The 11,186-nt window shown below is 34.8% G+C and overlaps 2 long non-coding RNA genes across 2 annotated transcripts; one reads left to right on the forward strand and one right to left on the reverse strand.

Moving 5' to 3' along the window:
* Positions 1-5,274: 5,274 nt before the first annotated feature.
* Positions 5,275-7,982, reverse strand: LOC130465820 (uncharacterized). The gene is made up of 4 exons (XR_008925829.1): positions 7,533-7,982; positions 7,206-7,440; positions 6,526-6,589; positions 5,275-5,541 (listed from the first exon to the last, which is right to left on the reverse strand). It is a non-coding gene; the product is annotated as an uncharacterized lncRNA (long non-coding RNA).
* Positions 7,983-8,740: 758 nt separating this feature from the next.
* LOC110778176 (uncharacterized) lies at positions 8,741-10,823 on the forward strand. The gene is made up of 3 exons (XR_002530686.2): positions 8,741-8,914; positions 10,080-10,366; positions 10,472-10,823. It is a non-coding gene; the product is annotated as an uncharacterized lncRNA (long non-coding RNA).
* Positions 10,824-11,186: the final 363 nt, after the last annotated feature.

Below are 11,186 nucleotides of genomic sequence, written 5' to 3' on the forward strand. Positions count from 1 at the left end.
AATGAAATGTATAGAATTACGGGGGATTACAATCTACCCCTCTTAAAAGAAGTTTCGTCCCGAAACTTGACACGAAAATTCACATATCTTTCCAAACTTTTGAACTTATTCTTATTGTAGAAGTACTTGTGGCATTTATGTACACTCTTTTGCCAACTTAAAGTTTCTTGAATTACTCATGAACACCTATTTCTTACGCGAAGAATCTATTTACTTGCATCGACATGTATAATTTGCTAAAATAAGCATAGAAATGCATGAAAACACCATAAAATTAGGTAAAAAGCGCGAATTTATATCGCATTCTACCCCTCTTAAAGAAAACGAGTTACGCCCTCGTAACTCATCTCACGGAATAACTTTGGGTATTTCTTCCTCAACGAATTATGTCCTCAATACAATATTTTCACTCAAATCATTCTAGCAATGGACTTCTACACTTTTCCCTCACAATGCCTCAACATGTGACATCGTAATGCTCGCATGGTAACTATTGGTGCAAGAAATTCAATCACTCTAGTTGGTCTTCCCAATTACCCTTAAAGTCAATTAACACAGAATCTCAACATATATTTCATAGTAATCTCAGTCTGTCTATCGGTTGCAGGGTGGAAAGAAATACTCATTTCAATGTTGTTCACAAGATTCACTAGGCCTTTTTGCCAAAATTTCAGACTTTATAGTCGGTAAGGATCTCAAATGTTGTCCCATAAAGATAATGTCTCCAAATCATTCAAAGCAACGCACTAGCAGCTAGCTTTAGGTCATGGGTTGGGTAATTGGCTTCATAAAGTTTCAATTGACGCGACAACAGGTGCGGAAGTCAAACGCTCTTTCAAAATTTAGAAAGCTTTCTCCCATTTCTCACTCCACTCGAATTTTGATTCCTCTTTCAACAAGTTGGTCAATGGTTTTGCTCTCTTCGGAAAGTGTTTCACAACTCCTATAATGGTCATCTAGGCTTAGAAAACTTCAAGTATCGGACACGTTCTTTGGAGTAGGTCGCTCACTCACAGCTTGAATCTTAGCAGGATCTACAGAAATTCCTTCTGTTCAACTTTTCCTTGTTACCGAACCTCATTACGCTTTTCATGGGTGTATAACTTTTGGGCTTTTCTCTTAGCTCTTGCGCCAATTCATGTATTTCTTTACATCTTTTCCAGACAACAATGATTTCTAACGATCCTGGACCACTCAAATCGTCTCTTAGATTTATTCCCTTACGTAACATAGTTCTCAATCAAGTTAGTCCTTCACTTTTCCACTGGTGTCACTTATACACACATGACTTCAAGATTTGTATACTTCATTTAAGAAAAAAAACTAGATTCTTTCTAAGCGTTTCCAAAGTAATCCTCAAGATTTCATTATGCTCTTTTTGCATTCTTTGAATAAATCAGGATACCATCAGTAATATAATAACAAACTTAATTCGGAATTCGTGGGAAATCTCATTCATCAATTCCATATTTATGGCAGGTGCATTGGTTAACCCAAAAGACATTACTCTAAACCCATAATGACAATAACGAGTCCTAATGAGGTCTAGGCCCTTATCATCTATCCTCAATTGGTGGTACTTCAACACAAATCAGACTTTGAGAACACACTCGCCCAATTCAATTGATCAAATATGTCATCTATCCTAGGCAAAGGATACTCGTTCTTGATGGTGTTTAGCTCCCTAAAATCGATGCATGGTTCCATACTCTTATCTTTCTCCTTAACAAACAACTCTTGCAATTGTGTATTAATTCGCTCATTTCAGGAGGTGTCATGCTATAAGGTGCTTTGGATATAGGTGTCGTTTCAGGATCTAAGTCTATAGTGAACTCAAAAGCTCTAACAGGTAACATACTTGTAATTTCACTCGGAAACACATCAATGAATCCACTCACAATGGCAACATCCTCGATTGTCACTAACTTCTTTAATCACCTCTGACACACTACAGAAAATAGTTCGTACTCCCTATTCATCAATTTCCTCACTTGCATTACGGAAATAAGTAAAGGTTCTTGGACTTTTCAAAACATCTATATGAGGTCAATTTTCCAATAAGGTTCCTTAAACTTACTTTCTGAACTTCACAATCTACCTTAGCCTTGTACACACTTAGCTAGTCCATCCCCGAAATTACATCTAGGTCCCTCAGACTAAACTTTATCAAATCAGAAGGAAAAACACAATCTTTTGTCTTCAAAGGCAAGTTCTTAAACAACTTGGTACACTTTATGGTTACACCAGTAGGTAGACTAACAGGTAAATCAATCGCCTCAAAATCTACTAACTTCAACTTTTAACAATAGAGCACGAAATAAAAGAGCAAGTTGCCCCTGAATCAAACAATGTTTTAACTGGCACGGAGTTAATAGAAAAGTACCATAAACTACATCTGCAAAACGTTCAGCTTCACTTCTACTCATAACGAATAGTTTATCCGGAGCCTTATCCTGGTTGTTATTCTCATTAGCAGACTTATGGAAGTTCTCTTAGTTGTTCTACGCCCCTAAAGGCTTCGACCCTAATTTCCTGACTGGTTAAATCCCTACTTTACCTGGTTACCACTCCCATTACCATTTTCATTCATATTTCTCTTGAAATTTCCTTGGTTTTCCCCAGCATTAAACTCTTTTCTTTTCTCCCCAACGACAATATTTTTCTTGTCCATTCTAGACTGCAACCCATAAATATGAGCAGCTCCCCCATACACAAAATCCAAAGATGTAGAGGTTTCCCCACCTAATCCTAAGGTGGTCATGCTATAAATCTGCAATAGTATTCATCGATGGTCATGCTCCCCATACTAATGTTTATGAATTCCTAAACTTTCTGCTTTCTCATAAAAGGTAGGGTAAACCTTTCCCTTAAGGCAGTAACAATTGAATCCTAATTGAATCTTTCAGCAGCGCTAAGCCTAACTCTATTTCTCTCCACTGTAAATCGGCTTCATCTTTCAAATACATGACAACTTGACCCACTCTCATATTCTCAAGACAATTCAAATCCCCAAACAATTTCTCAAACTCTCCAATCTGGTTTTCTAAAAAGGTGGGGTCATCTTTTCCGCCAAGAGGCGAATAGCAACAACTAAGTCATTATTGTTGGCCATTCTAGAACGCGGCCTGCAATTAGTATACTCTACTTTAGGTTTGAAACATCACCTATACGTTATCCCATACAATTTAATACTTGAATTGACCATAAAGTTCGCCTCAACCAACAATGTTCACATTAATACACATCATTTATGAAGGCACGACAATCGTTTATGAAGGTGCAACGATCGTCTACAAGATGCAATAATCATTGAAAAATAATCATCCTCGATAATTCACGAAAGACATTCACACACTGCACATAGGGCATAACCTTTTGAATCATATTGGTCATGAGGGTCTAGATTGGCCCTCACTTTCTTTATGTACTCAAATCATTTAATATTATTGTGGCAATTAAATTGATCCACAATTCACACTGAGTATGCAACCAATGGAAAATTAATCCATGACGTGTTACCTAAAGGTTGGGGTATTATGGAATCCTCAAAATAGAATAAAGAACAATTCCTTGAAAACTTTAACTTTTATTGCTAACTCCATAAATATTTATTACATCCTTCAAAATAATAAAGAACATTTCAAACTTCAATAAACTTTAACTTTAAACTATTGTAGCTTCGCTACTTATTCTCTAAAACATAAAAGAGTTAAATTAACTATTTATGACTTCAAAATATTTGTGGCCTCTTGCCTATCCATTGCTCCTGAAACTTGCGAAGTGAAATTTAGATCTCAAGATTATCGAACTCTTCTTCAGGGTCTTCATCGGGGTCTTCCTCAGGGTTTGCATCTTCACCCATGTCTTCATCTTGATTAGGCTCACTTGCCATCTCCTGTTCACTTTCGAGCTCTGCATCCGAATCACTAGAGATCTCAATGGTTGGCTCATGAGCCGCTGGGTTAGGATACTCTGCCTCAACACCTACATTCTCATTCTCCACAGCTACATCATTTTCCTCTAGGTCATTATTTACACTAATTCCCATAGGTTCTTCTGTAACTGAATCCCCAACATGACTCCCTACGATTTTACCGTCTCTAAACCCACTTTCTGCCGCTTCAATAATGGTGGTCAGAATTTCTGAATCATATTTCCATCTACCATCCCAAGTTCCATACTTAGTCAAGTTTGGAGTCCCATTATCAGAATGCATGTCTTTAAACTTTTCCTTGAGTTCTAGGTATGGAAATTTGTTAGGTAAGCAATTAATGATTGTGGCTGCTATGATATCCTTTCTCATTAAGATAGGTTGCCCTTGAACTTTAGCATAATATTCACATCCAAACACAATTTTCTTCACGTAAATATCAGGGGTTTCTATATCAAGTTTCTCGAAGGATCCTATGTTAGTATACTTGGAAAGAAACATTTTATTCCTGAAATAAACAATTCAAAGTCTCACTAACGATTTTCCAGCCAAAACATAAACAAGGTTCAATAATCAATAAGTTTGGTGGAATCAAACAATTCTTTATGCACATGTAAATGTAACACTTAAACAATTAGCACATGCACATACATAACAATCAATTTCTTATCATTGACTAGCTACTAATGCACATATAATTCTATCTTATATGCCCTTCTTATACTACCCATCTCTCATAAACTAAAGCATTAGAATCATTTATATAACGAAATAAAAGAACGAAGTTATAATAAAATTATAACATAGAATAATAACATAAATAAAATATAAAATAAATAAAGTAAAATAAATTAAGGAAATGCGTAGCGAATAAATTCGAAAATAAAATTATTAATTCGAAAAAGATTTATATTTCCTAAATAACGAATTCTAACTCTTGAAACAACTTTTAAAAAAAAGTTTTGAACTTTTTAAAAAAAAATTGTACTCATTTTTGAATAATAAATAATAAGAAAAGAATAAAAATTTCGAAAGTCACTTTAATTTGAATAAATAATTTGATTTCGAACTTAAATAAGAAATATTATATACTTTCAAACAAGATAAAAGGAAATCGGCCCCCCAAAAAAAGTACCAATTTTTGAACACTATAAGTCTATAATACGTAGAATCTCGATTTTTAAGAAATTTATTTTAAATAACTAGATAGTTAGGCGCCTAAAAATTTATTAAAGTAAAACCTTAGCTTCTAGATACCACTTTGTAACACCCCGACAATTCTCTCTTTTCTAAAATAATCTTTTAATATAAAACGTAGAGAATTATCAAGGCATTATCGCCCGTGTGAAAACGTAACGGCTTATTCAGAATTTTGCAGCGGAAAACATAAAACTAACTTTAGGTTTATAAATAATCGATTACAGATTTAGTCCCCAAAAATCAACCAACGAAAATAAGGAAATATAAATAGTACGACAAGTTTAAAGTCCCAATTAACAAACCCAAGTTAACTTAGCAAATCAAAACTAAATACAAGCTCTCTATTCCCGATCCCAATGATGCAACATCTTCAAACCTGCAGATGGACAATGCTTATTGATCCTTAGAGACTGCTCACCAAAGATTGGGTCATCACAGGATCAATAAGGCATAGCCATGATCAACATGCACAAGCAAAAGCACGTAATCAGCAAAGCTGAGTACTACATACTAAATCAATAATAATCCTAACATGATACTATTAAACGATCAATCCTAACATGACACTAATGAACATAAATAAGGGCAGACAAATCATGATAATCTGAAGACCATACTTAACTAGACTAGGCTAGACTGGACTAGACTTTTATAACAATAATATTATTTTAATTGAAATAGGCAATAGACCGAGTTTTCTAGCTAGACGAGGTACGGGCGCGACTCCGTAACCTCAGTGACCTGCGATATCGAGGAACGTTTGACTGAAAATAGGACGCGGTGATCAATCCGGTCCGAATAAAAGGCCATGGGCTACCACCATGAACCCCAACTCCTGTTTGTCCGTCACTTTAGACGTGCACAGTCTAAAGCTATTGCTACTCAGTTTCACTTTACATGATTTACAAATTAACACCCTGTTATGACTCGACAATCACATAAGGCATGCAACTCACATTTATTTATAACTGTTTTTATCTTGGAATTGAGTAAGTGATCACAAGGCATCAAACAGGATTCATTCCAATTAACTCCAATCTTTTCTTTAATACTGATCAACCCCTGAATATGGGTATAAGGTTTCAACTTACTAAATGAGGTCCTCCGCCCTCATAAAGTAGTGAAAAGCTAAAAAGGGAACAACAATTAACTGATCTGAATTATATACTAAATACTCTAGTGTTCCCAATCAAACATGTTTGCATCAATCTTCCATACTAACATGTTATAATCCTCAAAATGCAATAAAGGTTTAATATGTTCATCCAACAGTATCAAACATGCAATTTCAACCTGACTAAGTTCATCAACAACATTAACATAACCAAGTTCATCAATAATACACATGGTTTCAACAATTAGCACACATTCCAAGCACGCAGGTATGTACGTACCTTGTGTAAACAAACTGCAAGACCACTTTAATAATTCAAAAGTCGCCTACAGAGAATTCTCCGCCTAAAACAACCAACAAGGATTCCCAATCAACTTCTAATCGCTCACAGCTATAATAACACATTCTAACTACATCCTAAACATATTTAGAACTTTTCTCCAATAACAAAACTTGAATATTTGATTTCCTAGCATAACAATTATTGAATTAGTGATTGAAATTCGTTGAAAACTCTTTGCAAACACCATACTTTAAATTTTCAGCAATATAACTAATTTCAAACTACTCCCAAAACTTTGAAATCATAAAAACAATAACTTTAATAATTTATAATCATCCTACCATGCTTTAATAATTAAAACTCCTATTTTAATCAAATTATATAATCTGAAAATTACCAACTTAATTATATAAAACATATAAAATCTGAAAATTATAATTAAACCATAAAAATATAAATCTAATCCAAGAAAACATGAATTAAATTAATAAACATAATTAAAACTCTAACTTAAACATAATTAACAAAAATCTGAAAATTAATTAGTTTGTAATATCAACATATAATCTGAATTCTAAATTAAATTATCAAAACTAATAATTTAAATTATGAAAACCTTAATTAAATCATTAGAACATAAATATTACATTAATGAAATAAAAGGGTAAGGAATTAACCAAAAGAGAGAGGGAAGGGAGAGTGGTTGGCCGGAGGTGGTGCTGTGGCGCGGCGGCACGGCAACGACAATGTTATGGCGGCGGCCGGCTGGCTTGCGCAAGAAACAAGCAGGGGAGGAGATGGTTTCTACGCGAAGGAGGAGAGAGATCGAAGAGGGTGTCGGCTGGGCAGGGCTGCGACGAAGATGCAGGTGGTGGTTGGCCTGGGGGTCGCGGCTGCGCACGCGGCGGCTGGCTGGTGGTTCAAGAAAACAGAACCTGCGATTAAGGGGAGGATAAAACTAAAGAAAGAGAAAACAAAATAGAAGAGGAAGGAGGAGAGAGTACCGGCAAAGGGGAGAGGAGCACGTCGACGGTGGTGAAGCAACGGCGGTCCGACGGCTTGGCAGAAGCGGCGGACGTGAAGGGAGGAGAGAGAACGGCTGAGAGGGATGAGTGTTTGGTGTTGTACGTGAGGTTGAAGGAGGGAGAGGGTTTTTTTTTTTTTTTTCTTTTTTTTTTTGTTGTTTCCTTTGGTCTCACGTGAATTAGAAAAGGGAAGGGAGTATTGGTTTGGGTTTTATTGGTTTGGGCTTTCCCCAATTGGGCTAGGAGTAGGATTTAGCTTTTATGATTCGAGTCCAAAACTGAATAGGATCGTTTTCTAAATTCAATCAATTTTCGTAATTCAAATTCTTTTCAACTTAAAATTCTAAAATCATTTTCGATTTCGTAAATCGTTGAAAATATTAAAATGTAATAAATAAATGCACGTTAATTATATATTTATTTCCAAAATTCATAAATTCTTATTTAAATATATTAAATATACATTAAAATATATAAATGAAATGTATAGAATTACGGGGGATTACACCCCCGAGGTTAGTAACTTGTTTACTGTGCAGGTTGACTTGGACACGACACATTCGAGCTAGCAATATCTTCAACACACACAAAAGGGCCTTCATTCGAAGCCCATTGTTTCATCCACTTCGACACCGGAACAGTTGGGTTTTGGTTATTAGTTGGGGCTGTATATCCAAGGTAAAATATGACATGAATAAGCAATCACAAAAGGCTGAGAACCCACATAGTTGGACAACGGTGCAATATATTTTTCACCAAAATCATAATAAATATACGGATACCACATACGCATGTCAAAATCCAATTTTCACAAGGTTTGGTAAAACAGTAAACATAATAACTTACCTTAACATGCTTAGCATCACCGACATCACATGTAAACACTAGTACGTATCCTCACGCTGTATGCACTCTACATACAAGCATAACATAATTGACGTCAATATATATACGATCCAGGTGTAAGCTATACCTATAAGAACTCTATCTCTCTCTCTCTCTCTCTCTCTCTATATATATATATATATATATATATATATAGAATCGGGATCTGGTGAGAACCACCCCTTAAGATGAGAACTGAGAACCAATATCAACCATTCAATCAACGACCCTTGTCTTACCCGACCAAATCAAAATAATAAGGGTAGATTGGTAATTTTGTCAATGTGAATGACATCCCCTCTTTCCCGATTTTCAGTTTTCTTTCATTCTCTCTCTTCCTTTTGTTTTCTCTCTCTTCCTGAAAGTCCTCTCAATTGGATTGACTTCATCTTCTTCAACTTTCGATGTTCCTGGAATTCGATATTGCTTAATCTTCTTGAGATTTTATCTCTCTCAATTTGCGCAGGTTAATTCAGGTATTACTTTGTTCGATTTGTTGGATTTAAGTTCTGATTTGTATCGAAATTTGGTCGATTTTTTAGGGTTTCAGTTTTGTTTTGGTTGAATTAATGTTTAACTGAACAAGTATTGGAATTAATTTATGCTTTTAAATTTGTGAATTTGTTACATTGTTTGCGATTTCAATATCTAAATTTGGGGTTTTCAAATGTTGATTTTTTAGCAGTCTAGTTTTTAGGGTTTTTTCTTGTTGTTTTTTTACATGTTCTTGTTTTTTATTTACCGAATATTTATGGTAAAATTTGATGATTTAATAATATGAAGTAGTTTATGTTGTTATTTCAGTTTTACAAGGTTGATATGAGAAGAATGGAGTTTGGCTTGTTATTTGTACATTCTCCTAATTATGATTGTTTACTCTCATAGGTTGTATTGTTCACTTTTATGAGATTTTTATCTACTTCTAAAAAAAATGAACGACAAATTATGTACTGCTATATCTATATTTTCTCCTTCCATGACTAGCCCAAATTTTTTAATTCTTCCTCCTTTGTGTCTTTGTATTGGGATGATTGATTTTCTTTTACTTCGAGCATGATTGCCCCCTGAATATAGAGTTTTGGTTGCCTTGTGGCACCTATATAATAGGAGAAACATTTGGAGAATAGTCTCCTTTTTCTTGCTCTGAAAATGAGAGCTCCATAGATTTTCTTGAGCAGTGTTTTCTCAAGCCTATTATGGTTAACGCCAGGGAGAGTTTAGTTCTCCTTAGCTTGACGTTTTTCCTGCATTGATCATGGTGCTGCTCTTAAAACTAGTAATTGTTGCATCAAACAGTCGTAGCTCAAGTTGAGGAGAGGTAAATCAACTCAACACCAACCTTGCTGCTTGTTAGGTGTTCGTTAGGTGTTGGTTGGGAAAGCTAAAGGTTGCAGGTAGGCGGGTCATGAGCATATACTCGAGTGGCTGGTTGATTGTGTGGTAATAAGTGATTGTTTGAAGGGTGCTTTAGATTTATTTAAAGTAGTAAATTAGTAGTCTTATTTTGTTTTGTTTTGTTTTTTCGCTTGATTAGTGTTGTTCTATTTGTAGATTTTAGCTGCGTTTCTTTGTTGGTATAGTGTGAGTAAAATTTATGCTTCTTATCACAAGTTATCTTTTCTTCATTTATTTTCTGTGTAGAGGACATAGCCCTTTTCTATCAAGATTGCGATGAATCGATTCATGCGGCTGCTACTCTAGCCGCAAACCATCAGAGATACTTAGCACTCGTATACGGTTCGCACTGGACTGCCTCTCGAAGTGCAAAAATGAAACTGAAAAGAACTGCACAGAGCCATCAAACCAAAATGAATCACATGTTGCCTTAAAACAAACAGTGCAACAACCTGCTGCCTTTTCACCTCCATCATCATGGGTTGTAGATGATTAATTTCTTGGAGTTCCCTGATTTTTAATCTGCCAATAAGGTTAGGAATTAATATTCTAGCATGCAATAACTAATCCCCTTGTTTATTCTAATTAAGTTAAAATCTTATTGACATGCAATTTGTTGTTGATAATGTAATGTGCAGAAACTAGGAGAGTTTAACTGGTGGTCAGATGTATTCGGTGAGCAAATTCCTTACGAAGCCTTAGCAGCAGCTGAAGTAACTCATCCAAACCTTGCAACAAAAAATGTGATAGTTTTTGTTGTTTCTTACAATTGACTCATCTCGTGGGTTGAAAAAAGGCAATGACTTGAAGCTTCAATTCTATGCTTATTTATTGCGCTCATTTATCACTTCGTTCTTCATATATACTATTGATATTTTTTGATTCACTTTCGAGCATTTTTAGTTTACTTTTGAGACGTTTTGATTTACTTTTGAGATAATTTGTTTTACTTTCGAAATATTTTATTTCTTTTATTTATTCTATATGAACACACTAGCCTACTAGCTCAATAGGTAGAGCATTGTGCAAATGCACAAAAGATGTGGGTTCGAATCCCACGTAGGTTCATTTTTCTTTGACCTCCATATACTGCAATACTCGGAGTTTTTATGTCGTACATATACTTTTGAAAATTTTCTATTTACTTTGGAAATTTTTCTAATTACTTTTGAGATTATTTTAATTACTTTTGAAAATTTTCATTTACTTTTTTTTTATCAAACTTACATGATACTACTAGAAAATTTAGTTCATATAAAATTTGAATCACATACACAATTAGACTGATTTTATCTCAAATGAAATGATATGACTATTGTACACGTGTAAATAACCAACCTATAAATAGCTTTC

Source organism: Spinacia oleracea, chromosome 1 (assembly GCF_020520425.1).
Source record: "Spinacia oleracea cultivar Varoflay chromosome 1, BTI_SOV_V1, whole genome shotgun sequence".
Taxonomy (NCBI): Eukaryota; Viridiplantae; Streptophyta; class Magnoliopsida; order Caryophyllales; family Amaranthaceae; genus Spinacia; species Spinacia oleracea.